This window comes from Triticum dicoccoides, chromosome 3A (assembly GCF_002162155.2).
Source record: "Triticum dicoccoides isolate Atlit2015 ecotype Zavitan chromosome 3A, WEW_v2.0, whole genome shotgun sequence".
Taxonomy (NCBI): Eukaryota; Viridiplantae; Streptophyta; class Magnoliopsida; order Poales; family Poaceae; genus Triticum; species Triticum dicoccoides.
In genome coordinates this window covers 462,912,328-462,931,053 of record NC_041384.1, presented here as the reverse complement: position 1 = coordinate 462,931,053, position 18,726 = coordinate 462,912,328, and positions in this window count along the sequence as shown.

The following is an 18,726-nucleotide window of genomic DNA, read 5'->3' as shown; positions in this document are numbered from 1 at the left end:
AATCTTCCTCTCCTAACCACCTTAGGAAGCTATCGGTTTCCAACACACGTTCATTCTTTCTCTCCATGTTTTGATCTCTAAGTCTCTCAACTACACAACCCCTTTTTCCACTCTGTTACCAAATGTATTTACCTCACACACCCGCCATTGCACCCCATGCCGAGCTCTCTCTCTCCCCCTCTCCCTCTCACCCTCTCACGCTAAATACATGCATTGCCTATCTAGCCCCCCAACCTCTCGTGCACACGCACGCACGTTGTATATCTAGGTCACTCCCTCGAGACCGTTCACTCTTCCTTCCGCACGGCGGGCCACACTCGCTCAATCTCGCTCTCTTTATCTGAGTCTCGTTTAACCTCGTTTTCTGTCACACACAAATGATATATCTCGCTGTTCGGGCCTCGATCGACACACTCTATACTCTCTCATGCAGATTGTCTATCTAGGTCAGTCCATCCAAGCCGCCGCCACTCTTTCGACCTCATGGTGGGCCACGCTCACTCAATCTCTCTCTCTCTCTCTCTCTCTCCATATGTCTTGATTGACCTATTTCTCAGACAAAAACGATATATCACCATGTTTGAGCCCAATTCGACCTATTCACATTGTATACTCTCTCACGCACATCGTCTATCTAGGTCACTCTCTCCAACCCGTCTCATTCTTTCGATCGCACGACGACCCTATGTGATCGGTTGACCTTGCTTCCTCCCACACACAAAATATATCTACACGTCTGTGACTGGATCATCTCTCAAGCTCTATCTTACAGCCCTCACCCTTGCCAAAAAGCTCAATCGGACAATATCTCTCCAGAGCATATATATTTGTTCAATGAATGTCGGACCACACTTTGTCTCTCTATCTATATGTCTCTCGATTGACCTCGCTTTCTCACACCGTATCTTCCATGTGTTGAAGCTACTACCTCTCCATTCCTCACAAAGTCGGAGTTATTTACATTGCGAGGGGCACTCCAACCTTGGATTAATTTGTGTAGGCATTTATTCCGGTCGGCCCACAACTACTCCAAACACCGTTGCAACCCACGCAACTCTCATAGTTGATTTCCCTCTGGCTCGGTCATCGCTCTCTCACACGTCCTTTCTCGCCTTCAACGTCGCACCATGGTATTATTGAAAAAACTATGTTGTTCTCTTTAATTATTATAAATAAGCTACAAAACTACACACTGATAGTCCACCTGGAATGGAACAAATTTCTACCCACAAATTAAAGTGCTACAAACTACACACCGAGGGGCCCACATATCGTGAAACAAATTTGGACCCATATACAAATTAAAAAAATAAAGGACGATGATCGAACATGCGACCGGGCCTTCAAGCCGCACGTCAATAGGCAACATCGTAGAATAGCAATGTTTGTTGTACCCCCCCTTGTTCACATAATGTTTTTATATTACCATAGCCCAATTAATGGATAACATGTAATATTATTTTTAGTACTATTCGCCTGCACTTACTGGTGGGTTCCATGTATGCTCTCTCTCTCTCTCCTCCCCTTCTGCGTTTAGACGCATGGGCAAACAGGAAGAACTCGCGGGCGATGTTGCCGTTGACCATATCTGGACGCATTCACAAGTCACGGCACCAGTTTCATGTACTAGCAGCACTAGTCAATGTGTACGTGCAATGCACGTTAATTTGGAAGTATATTAAGTGCAGGCGGATATTAACTACTAGGATATTATTTGCATGTTGTCGTGTGATTAGCACTATTTTGGCATGAAATTAACTGCACGCTAAACGTGTTGAGCGCTTGACATTGAAGCAGTCTAGGTTGTTGGATGATAAGGAATACATGTGGCTTGATGATGTTTTATATTTAACTTGATACCGCTCTAGAAGAACATTCAATCGATCAAACCATACATTTCGTTCAGTCTGACTCCAACTTTAAATTATACAACGATCTATATAAAATAAACGAAAATGATAAATGTTTGGATTTTAAGCATGGCAATCCAAGCGTTTTTCATGGCAAATTTAGATTACACGGCGGCGGCGGGGGCGTCTTGCGGTGGGAAGCGGCTCCTCTGTCGTGCTCTGTGTGTCGTCGGGCCATTGACTCGCGGCGACGGCGGCGTCTTGCACCATTGTTGGCGTACTCCTGGACGTTGGCCTAGCTTCAAGGAAGGCCAAAATGGTCTGGACTTCGGAGCGAGTCAACTAGTGGGAGGAGGCGACTGGCATTGGTGCAAGGAAGCGGTCGACGGCGGCCATCCATGCCGTAGAGGGGGGCACTGGCACCCGCGCGGGGACAGGCACTGTCAACGGCGTGGCAGAGACATCCGCGTGCACGGGCACGGGCACGGGCACGCACGTCAGTGCACGCGCAGGCGCATGCGCTGGCAGGTGCACGGGCACCGGCACGGGCGTGCGCATCAGTGCACGCGCAGGCGCATGTGCTGGCAGGTGCACGGGCGCGTGAAAGTCGGCGGGGACCTCGTGGATCCCCGTGGGATCAAGCTCGGCGACAATGTGCGGCTCCGAGCCCATCAATGCCACGGGGATTGATGCTGGTGCAGTTGGGGCAACGGGAGCCGGAACGGGAGCGGGGACAGGCGCGGCGTCTTCCCGCAAGGCCAGTTCAAGCTCAACCCAAAGCGCCTTATGTTCTTGAGACTCCGGCTGGGTGTCTTCCTCAGGAAACTGGAACACTAAGGGCAGACCATCGTGATGCGGCATGGCGTACGTTTAGGTCAGGCTAGTTGGAGGTAGACGACAGGAGAATCAGAGAGGAAGAGAGAGGATTGTAGCGATACCGGGTAGTGCGGGGTTGATTTTAAACTACGGTGCCGGCGACATTAAAAGTGGGAGCAGTTGGGACGACGGTGGGCGGCGGAGCCTGGTCAAAGGGCTCGCCTCCCGGTGAGCCTGCACAGTGGTCTGCTTGCACGCCTCCCTGACAGCCGGCGCAGCGGTCTGCTCGCATGCCTCCCGTCGACTCACACGCTTGCTCGGACGGCACCTGCCGATGAGAAGTGGGGACTCGTGGCGGCACTAAACGCCCACGATTTCAATAGTGAAAGCGTTCGCCTTAACGTGACAGGTCTTTGTTCCAAAATACCTTGGCTCTTCATTTGTGGAACTTGTCATAAGCAGCTTGTCTCAAATTGAAGGAAAAAACTTACGAGGTAATATTTGTACCATATCACCTGACCATGCTTAGTTTCAAGAATTTGTGCTCACTTTTGGGTTTTCTGAAATTTAAGATCCAGGATTCGAAACAATATCATAACCTGCATCATGCAAAAAATTTCAAGCCGTACATCTGTCCTGTTGTATTTCTTAAGAAAGGATTTGGTCAAACATTTTGCTTGGTTAGACTTCAGACAAGTTATATATGCAGAGTAAAAGGATAATCCCTCCGTACCAGTGCATTGCCTGATATATTAACTCAAGTACTAGGCACGAACAAACGGGCTCAATTCTGTGCTCATCCAGGTGTAGTAGTAGTAGTACTAGGCAATGCAGTTGAAGGGTGACCTTGACGAGCGGCGACCGAGGGAATTGAATCGTGCTCGGCATGGTAGGTAACGTTGTCTAGTTACTAAAGCATCCCTCCGTTGTTCATCGGTAGTCATTACGGATCGAGGACATGAGGGGAATTTCCTAGGGCTGGAATTCTGGCCGCCAGATATTTCGACTTGAAACACTGAGGCTTGACTGGTTGGGGTTGCCTAATGTGCGTACCACGCACGCCACCGAAGGACACGAGACCGTTTTTTAGGATCAACATGAGCCAAGGTCTGGCTGGTACGCCGTTGGGTCCTACCATTCAAGAATACGAAAGGAACCTTTTAAATTGCTGAACGAATCTATGTGTATTACAATACCCGTATTTTCCTTGCAAATACTAATCTCAACGTGGTAATTGATTTATGACGAGTTGTTGAATTAGAGTGAGTTTGTGATATAGTGATCTCAATGTGGATTTCGCATTTCATGGTATCCCTAGTAAGTTTTCCAATGCAAATTCAAATTTAAAAGATGAACAATATGGAGGTGAGAAAACTTTGTATGTATCAAGCATATGACCACACACACACACACACACACCGACACACACGCACGAACACAACAACAATCCAATAAGTATAGTGCATCTATTTTTCCAAACCATGCATGTATGACATGAATTCAAAAATACTCCTTCTATTCCTAAATATTACTCTTTTAGAGAGTTCAACAAGTGACTACATACGGAGCAAAATGAGTGAATCTAGACTCTAAAATATGTCTATATACATCCGTATGTGCCAGTCCATTTGAAGCCTCTAAAAAGACTAATATTTAGGAACGAAGGGAGTAAAATGTAAGACATCCATGGTCCTCAGTTCAATATTTAAAATGAACATGAAACTGAAACATGAATATTAAGTCTAGTACTACAGTACATGCAAATGTTGTGTTTAGGCGGAGCTATGATTGTCGGGGGTCAACCCCTCGACCTTAGATAAAATATTGGAGCTCTGTTTAGGGTTGTTTAGATTATATTTGTCCCCACCCTCACAACCACCGATTGGTTGTGCACCCCCACCCCTCCTCCCCGGGAGAATATCATGTGCCCCCATACCTTAGATGATATATGCTGATACGAGTTGCTTGGAGATTGTAGATCTGAGATATAGCAGCTCACATGATGTGTCTTAATATTTTTGCAGGAAACCTTGATGAGTTTGAGAATTGCACACAATATGTACAAAAACTACTTAGATGCCCTTTGATCCCATATCCAACGACCTCGAAGCTCGTATCACCGTAGCATCTAAGATGAAGGAGGACATCATATTGTCCTGTATGTAAGAATACCATGTGCTACCACACCTTAGATGCTTTGGTGATACAAGCTCTTCAGAGGCGTTGGATTTGTGACCCAACACCTCCTCGGTGGTTCGAATGGTTTTTTGCAGAAAAGCCCCAAAAGAGTTCGGCCACTGCTTACAAGCACAAAGACTGCTCAGATGCCATTGGATCTTAGATCAAACGACCTCCAAGCTCGTATCACCGTAGCATCCAAGCTGCGATAGCATCTTATGTTTTCTCGCACGGGAGAGTATGAGGTGATCCCGCACCATAGATTCTATGGTGATACGAGTTCACTGAGATCTAACGGCCCACAGTAGGAGGTTTGAATGTTTTTGCAATATACGGCTGATAGAGTTTGGGAAATGAGTAGAAAGTACAAGTACTATGCATGTGCCATCTGATCACTGATCATACGACCTAGATGCTCATATCACCGTAGCGGGTAATTAAGCTATGGGGAGCACCTAATATGAGCATCGGGGAGCCGTTGGATCGAAGATGCAGCGGCACACACAAGGCCTGAATGTTTTATTTGCAAAAAAAACCTTTGGAGAGTTTGGAAATTGCGCATAATTACAAAGACTACTCCCAAGCCATTGGATCTCAGTTCCAACAGTGTAAAAACTCGTATCACCATAGTATCTAAGCTGCAGGGTGGATGTGATATTCTATGCCGTTGTCATTTTTGTTCGTAAACTTGCAAAAAATGTGTAACTCGTGCCATTACTTGTCTAACCGCGCAAAGTGTTTGTTCAAAAAAACCATCCTACACTGAAATATCGGAACAACACACAGGGGTCCCACTTGTCATTAATCAAATTTGGACCTAAAACTAACAAATCTGAAAGACGATATTCGAACTGGCAACCTGGACTACAAAGCGTAAGTCGATAGCCTGAAAAAATGAACGGTTGTTGGCTTTGTCCCATAACTTGATTTTATACAGTACTTGCGTTGAGTAGAGTAGAGGGAGTGCCTCGTCAACACGTGCATGACCGTTGTCTCACTAACTGGTGGGTCCCAGGTCTACGATCTCAATCTCTCTTTTCTCCATCATCTAACCTTTGCACGGGCACACACGAAGAGCGGCGCTAGCTTGCCGTGGTGTTATTACAACTAAAAAAAGCATGGAAAATAGAAGAATCGCCTAGAACAAGAGACGTTGTGGCTGGTCGAGACGGAGCTAACCACATCTATCCTCCGTGCCACATTTGCATGATGAAGCTGTGTGGCTAGTGGGGTGTTTTCGACCGACTAGCTGGGTCCCGAGGTCGAACCATAGGTACTACATCTGATACAGTATATTTTGACACGCACATTTTTCCTCTGTGCCGAGACGTGGCACACCCTACCACGTGGTTTCGGGGTCCTCCCGGGTGGTGCACGCATATATTCTTCCTGGCGTGGGACACCCTACCGCGCGTTTTCTGGGTCCTCCTCGGTCATAGCGCCGAAGCAAGTAAATGAGTCGTCAAATCATGAAAGACCACCTTTCCTGCTGAGTACATCAGTGAAGCATGGTGGCTATAGCTAGTTGGGCTAGTTCGACAGATTAGCTAGGCCGCCGCCACATTTCTTTTTTCACCCCTTTTTTTATCTACTTGCCGGCAGGTAAATTTAAATATCCACCGCGGTGTTGCTCTGGTGTTTGGGTGCAGCAGGATTTTTAATTTTTTGATTGACAGGAGAAGGCGCGACAGGATTTTTAATTTTTTTGATTGACCGGAGCAGGCGTGGCAGCAATTAGTCACGATGACTCCGCCTGTAAAAACCCACTGCTCCCTGATGTGAGAAGTCGTCGACTGGTGTTTTACCGTGGTGAAAACCAAAAGATTCCCCGCTCCCTCCGCCTTCCCGTAGATTGCATTGCCTTTCAGCTGTTTCGCCCCCTTTGCTTCCTCTCCCCATTGCTTCTACCTGGTGCCATGATGGCGCAACAGATCACGGAGTCCGAGGTGAGGCGCCTGACACTGGCTCCCGTCGACCGGGAGCGGGCGGTTGCACCCTGCAGCACCAACGTCGTGCACCTCGAGAAGCAGAGGGACTTCGGTGGTGTTTAGGCGCCCTCTGGATGGGCATGTCCATGTCTCGGTGCAACATGACAGTTGGATCAAACTCGGATGGTGCAGATCAGTCACTGTAGCACAAAACGTGTGGGTGTGTTTGGTTGCATTCTCATCTCAATATAGTTGTTTCCTCTTCGTGTATTTTTGTCAACCTACTAGTGTGGACTCATGCACCCTTCATGCACTCTGCCAAACACCCAAAAGTGGGTCGAGAAGGGAACTTTTGCTCCCATCCCGTGCACCCTTCATACACCTTGCCTAACACTATTCGTGCTTCATATGGTTCATGTTTCGTGGAGTACTGTAGCACCGTACTCTCCGTGCGCCGTGGACCTAGTTCTGTTAACATTGATCTCACTGTTCATTCTCGATCGGACAGTCGAAAAAGCGGTACTATGTTACATATAGGAGTAGTTGACCTACGCACAACATCATTTGTTATCGTCATATCTTACTACACTAGCAACAAGATTGTGTAGTACTGTCGTATGAACCACTGCACATGCCTAGTAGTAGGAGCACTATGTATGTTCAAGTGGCTGCCGTGTTTTGCACTCCTCCATCGTAAGAGTGGAAACGCTTGCTGTAATCATTTTTTTCTTCAGAAAAATAGTGGACACGCTCTACCGTGCGGATCCTCCTCCAGCCATGCACTAAATTACTCACTTTCGCCGACATGTGGGACAGCCAGCACCTGGGTTCACCATCCATGCACTAAATTACTCCGTAGTAGAGTGATGGTAGACTACCCCGATCGAACTGCCGCAGTAATGCGCAATGAGCCGTCAAATCACAAAACCCCCTCCTTTCCAGCAGTAAGTTGGACGGACGAAGCAACCATCATTTCACTCTTCTCTCTCAACTTCCTCTCTTGAAGAAAACCCCCACTCGCTTCGCTTCTCCCTCATCTTGTTCCTCCTTTCACTCTTCTCTCTCAGCTTCCTCTCTTGGATGGACGCCGGAGCACCGGCCGACGTGATGTCTATGGCTCTGGCCAAAACCGTCGAGGCTCATGGTACGAAGAAGCGCAAGCACCCCGCCGAGACTACCGCAGACAAGCTCAAAGCCATCGACCTGTCCAAGCCCCCCTCTCCGGGATCCCTCATTAAGAAAGTCCAGGTAATGTCTCTTGTTGACGATCTTTTTCTCGATCTTGATCATGTTTTTTCATCTAACATGCAGTACTAGTACTGGTAGTACAACTTTCTGGGTGATCTTACATGTGATTTTAGTGTGCCAAATGACGGTTCTAAATTCCTATTTTGACCAAAACATGCGAGAGGTTGACACTGATTTCTTATATATTACTTTCAACTACTCCCTCTATCCCAAATTTCTTGTCTTAGATTTGTCTAGATACGGATGTATCTAATACTAAAATGTGACTTGATACATCCATATCTAGACAAATCTAAGACAAGAATTTTGGGACAAAGGGAGTACTTTATGAACATCAATGCTACCTTTTAAGAGGGTATATTTGAAGGAAATATGCCCTAGAGGCAATAATAAAGTTATTATTTATTTCCTTATATCATGATAAATGTTTATTATTCATGCTACAATTGTATTAACCGGAAACATAATACATGTGTGAATACATAGACAAACAGAATGTCACTAGTATGCCTCTACTTGACTAGCTCGTTAATCGAAGATGGTTATGTTTCCTAACCATAAACAAAAAAGTTGTTATTTGATTAACGGGATCACATCATTAGGAGAATGATGTGATTGACATGACCCATTCCATTAGCTTAGCACCCGATCATTTAGTATGTTGCTATTGCTTTCTTCATGACTTATACATGTTCCTATGACTATGAGATTATGCAACTCCCGTTTGCCGGAGGAACACTTTGTGTGCTACCAAACATCACAACGTAACTGGGTGATTATAAGGGAGCTCTACAGGTGTCTCCAAAGGTACATGTTGGGTTGGCGTATTTCGAGATTAGGATTTGTCACTCCGATTGTCGGAGAGGTATCTCTGGGCCCTCTCGGTAATGCACATCACATAATCCTTGCAAGCATTGCAACTAATGAGTTAGTTGTGAGATGATGTATTACGGAACGAGTAAAGAGACTTGCCGGTAACGAGATTGAACTAGGTATTGAGATACCGACGATCGAATCTCGGGCAAGTAACATACCGATGACAAAGGGAACAACGTATGTTGTTATGCGGTCTGACCGATAAAGATCTTCGTAGAATATGTGGGAGCCAATATTAGCATCCAGGTTCCGCTATTGGTTATTGACTGGAGACGTGTCTCGGTCATGTCTACATTTTTCTCGAACCCGTAGAGTCCGCACGCTTAAGGTTTCGTTGACAGTTATATTATGAGTTTATGCATTTTGATGTACCAAAGTTTGTTCAGAGTCCCGGATGTGATCACGGACATGACGAGGAGTCTCGAAATGGTCGAGACATAAAGATTGATATATTGGAAGCCTATATTTGGATATCGGAAGTGTTCCGGGTGAAATCGGGATTTTACCGGAGTACCGGGAGGTTACCGGAACCCCCCGGGAGGTATATGGGCCTTAGTGGGCTTTAGTGGAAGAGAGGAGAGGTGGCCAGGGCTGGGCCGCGCGCCCCTTCCCCCTAGTCCGAATAGGACAAGGAGAGGGGGGCGGCGCCCCCCTTCCTTCTCTCTCTCCTCTTTCCCCCCTCCCGAATCCTATTCCAACTAGGAAAGGGGGGGGGGAATCCTACTCCCGGAGGGAGTAGGACTCCTCCTGGCGCGCCCTCTCCTGGCCGGCGACACCCCCCCTTTGATCCTTTATATACGGAGGCAGGGGGCACCCCTTGACACACAAGTTGATCCACATGATCATATTCTTAGCCGTGTGCGGTGCCCCCTTCCACCATATTCCTCGATAATATTGTAGCGGTGCTTAGGCGAAGCCCTGCGATGGTAGTACATCAAGATCGTCACCACGCCGTCGTGCTGACGGAACTCTTCCCCGACACTTTGCTGGATCGGAGTCCGGGGATCGTCATCGAGCTGAACGTGTGCTAGAACTCGGAGGTGTCGTAGTTTCGGTACTTGATCGGTCGGGCCGTGAAGAGGTACGACTACATCAACCATGTTGTGCTAACGCTTCCGTTGTCGGTCTACAAGGGTACGTAGATCACACTCTCCCCTCTCGTTGCTATGCATCACCATGATCTTGCGTGTGCGTAGGATTTTTTTTGAAATTACTACGTTCCCCAACAGTGGCATCCGAGCCTAGGTTTTATATGTTGATGTTATATGCACGAGTAGAACAAAAGTGAGTTGTGGGCGATATAAGTCATACTGCTTACCAGCATGTCATACTTTCGTTCGGCGGTATTGTTGGACGAAGCCGCCCGGACCGACATTACGCGTACGCTTACGCGAGACCGGTTCTCCCAACGTGCTTTGCACAAAGGTGGCTAGCGGGTGACAGTTTCTCCAGCTTTAGTTGAACCGAGTGTGGCTACGCCCGGTCCTTGCGAAGGTTAAAACAGCACCAACTTGACAAACTATCGTTGTGGTTTTGATGCGTAGGTAAGATTGGTTCTTGCTTAAGCCCGTAGCAGCCACGTAAAACATGCAACAACAAAGTAGAGGACGTCTAACTTGTTTTTGCAGGGCATGTTGTGATGTGATATGGTCAAGACATGATGCTAAATTTTATTGTATGAGATGATCATGTTTTGTAACCGAGTTATCGGCAACTGGCAGGAGCCATGTGGTTGTCGCTTTATTGTATGCAATGCAATCGCGCTGTAATGCTTTACTTTATCACTAAGCGGTAGCGATAGTCGTGGAAAGCATAAGATTGGCGAGACGACAACGATGCTACGATGGAGATCAAGGTGTCGCGCCGGTGACAATGGTGATCACGATGGTGCTTCGAAGATGGAGATCACAAGCACAAGATGATGATGGCCATATCATATCACTTATATTGATTGCATGTGATGTTTATCTTTTATGCATCCTATCTTGCTTTGGTTGACGGTAGCATTATAAGATGATCTCTCACTAATTATCAAGAAGTGTTCTCCCTGAGTATGCACCGTTGCGAAAGTTCTTCGTGCTGAGACACCACGTGATGATCGGGTGTGATAGGCTCTACGTTCAAATACAACGGGTGCAAAACAGTTGCACATGTAGAATACTCAGGTTATACTTGACGAGCCAAGCATATACAGATATGGCCTCGGAACACGAAGACCGAAAGGTCGAGTGTGAATCATATAGCAGATATGATCAACATAGCGATGTTCACCAATGAAACTACTCCATCTCACGTGATGATCGAACATGGTTTAGTTGATTTGGATCACGTAATCACTTAGAGGATTAGAGGGATGTCTATCTAAGTGGGAATTCTTAAGTAATATGATTAATTGAACTTAAATTTATCATGAACTTAGTCCTGGTAGTATTTTGCAAATTATGTTGTAGATCAATAGCTCGTGTTGTTGCTTCCCTGTGTTTATTTTGATATGTTCCTAGATAAAATTGTGTTGAAAGATGTTAGTAGCAATGATGTGGATTGGATCCGTGATCTGAGGTTTATCCTCATTGCTGCATAGAAGAATTATGTCCTTGATGCACCGCTAGGTGACGGACCTATTGCAGGAGCAGATGCAGACGTTATGAACGTTTGGCTAGCTCAATATGATGACTACTTGATAGTTTAGTGCACCATGCTTAATGGCTTAGAATCGGGACTTCAAAGACGTTTTGAACGTCATGGAGCATATGAGATGTTCCAGGAGTTGAAGTTAATATTTCTTAGCCGTGTGCGGTGCCCCCTTCCACCATATTCCTCGATAATATTGTAGCGGTGCTTAGGCGAAGCCCTGCGACGGTAGTACATCAAGATCGTCACCACACCGTCGTGCTGACGGAACTCTTCCCGACACTTTGCTGGATCGGAGTCCGGGGATCGTCATCGAGCTTAACGTGTGCTAGAACTCGGAGGTGCCGTAGTTTCGGTACTTGATCGGTCGGGCCGTGAAGACGTACGACTACATCAACCATGTTGTGCTAACGCTTCCGTTGTCGGTCTACAAGGGTACGTAGATCACACTCTCCCCTCTCGTTGCTATGCATCACCATGATCTTGCGTGTGCATAGGAATTTTTTTGAAATTACTACGTTCCCCAACAATATTTGCCTCAGTAACTTGTGTTATGGATATTGCATGTAATCCCTCTGCTCTCATGCCTTTGAAGACATGTTCTAGTGTCTTTGTTCACTCATTTCTGTGTGTATATGTAGTCATATATGGAGTATAATATCGAAAATCATATTATATTTCTGAACGGAGGTAGTAATAAAATATGGTTTCTGTTTGAATTAGAACCAGGTCCGCGGTGGAGATGAAGTTCTCATAGTCATGCCATGTGAACTGGAAGACCTGATGATGAGTTCTACTGCTGAACTATCCAGCTGCTGTGTCCTTGTCGCCACGTGTCCTAAACTAGTGTTTTCTTGTAGCATTGTGGTCAGGCGTGTTCTTGATGCTGTACTTGACCACAACAATTTCCTGGTTGTGCCTTCGATTATGAAGGGTGTGGTTCTTGTAAAGCTTCCCAACAAATCTGATGCGGCCTGTCTTCATCATCATGTTTATGAGTGGAAAGACCACTTTGTTAGCTTCTCCAAGGTTGACAAGATGGTGATGGTGCATGTAGACATCTCACACGAAGTCCATGGCCTAGTCAGTTATGCAGGGTTCATCCCGTAGGTCGATGGCAAGAAATAGTCTGCAGAGTTTAGTTAGTGCAACTTTGCTTGTCTGTAGTAAGTACTATTGTTCAGTACTTGATTTGTGTTTGTGAACCCTGTATTGTTTATTAGTATTGCCGCTTTTGGTGTGTGGTCAGTCCTGAGAACGGTCTATGTTCATGTCTGTCCACTCAATTCAGTCTGTATATTTTGAAGTATCCAGATCATATTTTTTGTGAGGACGGTTTATCAATTATGGTTACACTCCAATATCTGTATGCATTGCAGGGTTTATCGCACCCACCAGGATTTCCAGTCCCATGGATGTTCGGTCCATATGATTTGTCACGACCTTTGGACTATCCTGCTTGTGGGAGTAGGCGGGGCCCCTACATGCCACGGGTAGTTGGACGATCAATCTTCTGTTTAGTACTTCAACATAGTGATTTCCTGGTAAGGATTCACTCGTGTCACATCAAGTAAATCTTATTGATTTATTGTCTAAATCTTATTGATTTAATGTCATGTTTTCTTTCTTTTCCTGCAATTTTACGATGCAGGTTTTGCCATGTGACATTCATCACAGAATAAACCGTTTGGTTTGCTCTATGATGGCTATCCTTTCAGGTTTCACTTCTTATGTCGTGTCAGTAACAAAGGCACTGTCCATCACTTATATTACTGGAAAAAATTGGATCAGTCTATTGTCTGAGTACAAGTTGAATCCCTATGATGAACTACAGTTTGGTTTAACAAAAAACGCTACAATTAGTCATGCTCGCGTTTAAAAGAAATGAAGAAAAACTATATCACGGTCACGGATCGTAGTCAAGTTAGAAAGATGATCATAGCAGACCAGACACGATCAATGCTGTCTCGCACAGATCGAGCACCGGCAGTTGCTCTAGCACTGACAGCGGCAGCAGCTCAGTCTGATCCAGTTGAGGATTTGGACCGACCGCGTCAGCAAATCAGTCTGATCTACCAGAGGATCGAGCATCGACACCGTCACCTGCTACGACACCGGCACCAGCTCTACAAGGAGCACTGTCGGTGTCAAAACCGGCGGATCTCGGGTAGGGGGTCCCAAACTGTGCATCTAAGGCGGATGGTAACAGGAGGCAGGGGACACACTATTTTACCGAGGTTCGGGCCCTCTTGATGGAGGTAAAACCCTACGTCCTGCTTGATTTATTCTTGATGATATGAGTATTACAAGAGTTGATCTACCACGAGATTGGAGAGGCTAAACCCTAGAAGCTAGCCTATGGTATGATTGTATGTTATCCTACGGACTAAAACCCTCCGGTTTATATTGACACCGGAGGGGGGCTAGGGTTACACAAGGTCGGTTACAGAGGAGATAAACATATCCGTATTGCCTAGCTTGCCTTCCACGCCAAGTAGAGTCCCATCCGGACACGAGACGAAGTCTTCAATCTTGTATCTTCATAGTCCAACAGTCCGACCAAAGGATATAGTCCGGCTGTACGGAGACCCCCTAATCCAGGACTCCCTCACTAGCCCCTAAACCAGGCTTCAATGACGATGAGTCTGGCGCGCAGTATTGTCTTCGGCATTGCAAGGCGGGTTCCTCCTCCAAATACACCATGGAAGAATTTGAATACAAGGATAGTGTCCGACCCTGCAAAATAAGTTCCACATACCACCGTAGAGAGAATAATATTTCCACAAATCTAATCTGCTGACATGTTTTGGCAACATGACATTATGCCATGGCCCGGTGATTATTTGAACCGTTTCCTTTAACTAGCCCCGCACATAACGCGAGGCGGTTTCTTGACACGTCTTGTCCAAGCAGAGATCGGGTCCCCTTTATTATGGGATTCTCATCAATACGGGTGTGGGTAACCCAACCATGCTTAGGACTCCTAGATTTTAGGCAAGTCCCAAACGGCCACGAGGAGGACGCTTGATATTCACCCTCTTTATAAAGGGACAAGGCCTTTACTCTTTTCCTCCCGTGCTCAATCGAATCCTTCCCCCGCCTCGAGTTCTAACACCCAAAGCCTAGGTCAGGTGCTTCGGACCTTCAATCATGTCCGGATCCAGCCTCCAGGGCCGGTGGATGCCCTCCTCCATCACGGAAGAGGATATCAAGAAGTTGAGGGAGGCAAGATACCTGACCGCCGAAGTTTCGCATCAGCTGCCTGCCCGAGGGTAGGTCGTCCCTACTCCTGAACCCAATGAAGACGTCGTGTTCATCCCCCACTTCCTCCGAGGACTAGGCCTCACTCTGGATCCCTTCGTTAGGGGTTTGATGTTCTATTACGGGCTTGATTTCCACGACCTAGCCCCGGATTCCTTTCTCCACATCTCGGCATTTATTGTCGTATGTGAGGCCTTCCTCTGCATTACCCCTCACTTCGGCCTATGGCTCAAGACCTTTGATGTGAAGCCGAAGACGGTCGAGGGGAAGTATGCAACGTGCGGGGGTGCATTGATAAGCAAGATTGCCGGAGCTCCGTGGCCAAAAGGTTCCTTTCCAGAGGTGTTCGGATTATGGCAACGGGAGTGGTTCTACATCACCGCCCCCAGAAGTGCCAAGTGGGTAGCTTCCCCCGCCTTTCGCTCGGGCCCTCCACCACAACTGATGTCATGGATCAGCAGGGGGCTGAGCTGGGGTCCAGCCAAGGATGTGCCCATACTGCAGAGCCGCATCCGGGATCTCTTCGAGGGAGATTTTAGTTTGGTTATGGTAGTGCAAGTCATGCTGGTTCGTCAAGTCCAGCCTTGCAAACGCCGGCCCCTCCGCTTGTGGGAATTCAACCTAGAAGGACCATGCGCTATTCAGAATTTCCTCGGCCTGACGCACGAGGAGATGTACAAGTCATTCTTTGGACCCCAAATAGAGTGTCCGGACACCTCCGAGGATATGGGCCTGGGCAGCAACCGCACCGCGGCCCAAGTAAGTAATCCTCTAGCCGAACACACTGTCTTTCATTTATCGTGATGTCATTCTGAAGAATCACTTTTTGACCAGGACTGGATAACAAAGGCGAAGATGATCCGGTGTTTGGCCCCCCTTCTCGAAGGCTTGGACAATCCGGTCCTGGAAAAGATGCTCGAGCCAGCACCTTGCCTGGTGCCCTCAAAGGAAGATGAAGGGGGGGATAAAGAGGGTCAAAGCGGGCCTCCACCGCTACCTGTTCCAACCGAGGGAACGAGCGCCTCCATGATGGAGGATAACCAAGGGAAGGAATATGACATTCCCTCGCCCCGGGGGAGGAAGAGGACTACCTCTGATGATCCGGAAACTAAGGTTTCCAAACGGGAGAAGAAAACTCCACCAGAGGGTCCCGTCTCGGAGGGTGCTCTTGCCGCACAAAGTCCGTGAGGGGATCAGCCCTCTAACGAGCTGTAAGTAATCAAAAAGTACTTGATAGCGAAAATATTATACCTTACTTCTGAGGAAGATAACCGAAGCATCTATGTTGCAGTTCAGATCTGAGCCCTTCTCAGTAGAGCTCGTCTTCGGGGGATCTTCTTTCGGAGATGATGGAGAGCGAAACTCCTCCCCCGGACTCCCCGGCTCAAGAAGCGGGCGACCTTGAAATGTCATCATGGAGAGTTTCTCCGGATCCGGCAAGGCCAGAAGGTAATCCCATGGTCACCCGAAGCCCTCAGTATCCGGCTCTTGAAGAGAGCAACCAAAAGAATCCGGCACCATCTGGTATGCGGTCGGACGCACTGAGGGATCTGCTATTGCGAGCCACTATCTCAGAAGAGCACCATACATTGATGGGTACGGTGATTGAAAGGATTTCGTCCGTCGAAAGCGGGTTGCATGAAGCCTTTATGAGTCTACTGACGGGCTTTGAGGTACGTGAAATGATATGCATCCGCACATTTTTCAGTGTGCCCTGTGTAGATAGTAGCCCCTGAGACGCTGGTTGTCGTCGAAAACGGCGGCAAACAGAGGATTGTAGTCCCTGGTAATAACTAGACCGCCTTTATGTGCAGGTGTCTGGAGCTCTGGTGGCTAGCCGAACTGATGGGGTTGCCGAACTAAAGCGGCAACTGGATGTGGCGGATGCCGACATCGAGCTTGTTAACAAGCGGCTTGACGAGGCCCATGGTAGGTGATATTTATAGTGGATGTCACATAGTAAGAGCAGCGTGATGCCAGTATCTTTAATATGTTGTGACTGCATATGGAGCTGCCGCCGTGGAGGCCTTGCGGGCGGAGCTTGCCCGAGCCAAGGAGCATGCAAGGAGTAGTAATGCTGCCGCTTTGAAGGCGGCCGAAGAGTTGGAAGCCGAGAAGGCCGCTCATAGCGAGAGCAAAGGGAGAATGGCCGAAATGGCTGTGAAGTTAAAAGACACTGCCGACCGCTGCCACTTTCTTGAGGAAGAAAACCGAGCGAAGGCTACGGACCTTGAAAAGGCCACAATGGCGACCAAAGACACCCGCTCTGCAATGAGACCGAAGAAGGAGGAACTGCGTGAAGCCGGGGACATTGTGGCTGGGAAGCCCTTTATGCTGCGGAGGAAGTTCGGAGATCTACGGTATGCCCCTCTGGATCGGCTATGGAGTTCGGCCGATGCATATCTAGACTTAGCGGCGAGCGCTGTCGATGCCGCCGAATACTTCCGAGATCAAACCGATCATGAAGTGGACAAGCTGTTCTAGTCGCAATTCAACGTTCCAGAGCGTCCGCTTCTGTTGACTGATCAGCTTGCCGAATGGGCCGAACTCAATAGATTGTCCGGACTCGCCATGAGGTCTGTCATGGATCATCTGTGGCCGGAAAGGCCAAAGCCGAACAACTATTTTAGCTTGTTGTAGCAATTCCTTGGTGCGGTGCCACACATCAATGCGATGAAGAGGTCGGCATGCATAGAAGGCTCACGGATGGCCCTTGCCCGTGTCAAAACATACTGGGCAGAGATGGATGCCACCACTGTCACGGCGCAGGGTTCGGCCATAGGCCGAGTGGGTGCCGAGCATTATTTTGAAGAAGTTCTTGAGGGCGCTCATACGATAGAGGCCCAGTGCTCGAAGAATGTTATGTTTGAGTGAAATGTATTCCCATTGTAAAGACAGCGTTTTATGGAATTATCAAGGTTGTATTTATACTTTTGCCCGAAAGTATTGTGATGCCTCCTGTGCGGCCGTTTATGTATATATGTATATAACCTGAAAGATTGCGGTCGTCGGCTTCAGCCCCCACGCATACAATGCGGGGGTGTTCGTAGAAGACGCGTATTCACACTTAATCCAATGTCTTGGTCCTAGTAAGGAGGTGATAGAGCAGCGAACTAGGCAACCGGACTATAATGCTTTAACACTTTCACTTAGCCATAGTAGTTTGACAGTGGGGCTACTATATAGCCCCTGGTGGCTCCGCACTCGCCCGGATTCGGGGTGCATACATGCCTGGCTGAGAAATGGCCCTTCGTTAATGCGGAGGAATCCCGAAGATTCCAATAGGTCATCGAGTGGTTGACCAATCTCACGCTATATCATGACAGTCAGTTTTCGGCTTTCTCTACTGAGGTGCTCGTCCGGATGAACCAGGGCACAATCGCAGTAGTTCTCCTGGTGCCGCCTTAGCTGATAGAGCGGAACGTAAGGCAGCAAAACATAGGAGCCGGGCAAACCCAATATTCGACCAAAGACATGATTCCAAGCTGATGCATATAAGGCCAAACTCACGACGCCGAACACTCCGTAAGGTATTCGGTCTTTATGGTGTAAACCGGGTCTAAACAGTACCCTTTGTAATAAGCCCCTGGTGTCCAAGTACGTGCATTATTCTGGCGTGGCCACATGCCAAGACGTCAGCATCCTTCTCGGTTGTACTGAGAATCTGAGGGATGTAAATCAACAAGAGACAGTAAAAAAGGTTTACGCAGGGTCTTAATCTACAAAGAATCCTTGGAACGGGTCCCTGCTGCACGTCTGCACCTGTGTCTCCGTTGTGCCATATTCTGGACGGTGTAGCACGATGGTCATCTAAAAAAGAGAGGAAATTAATTGAAAAGTTGCCGTGCAAAAGTTAAGTTATACTAAATAAACAATATATAGTTGAAAATGAGTAAAGGTGAGCCTTGTTGTCACTTTTGCGTGCGCGTTGAGCCCCT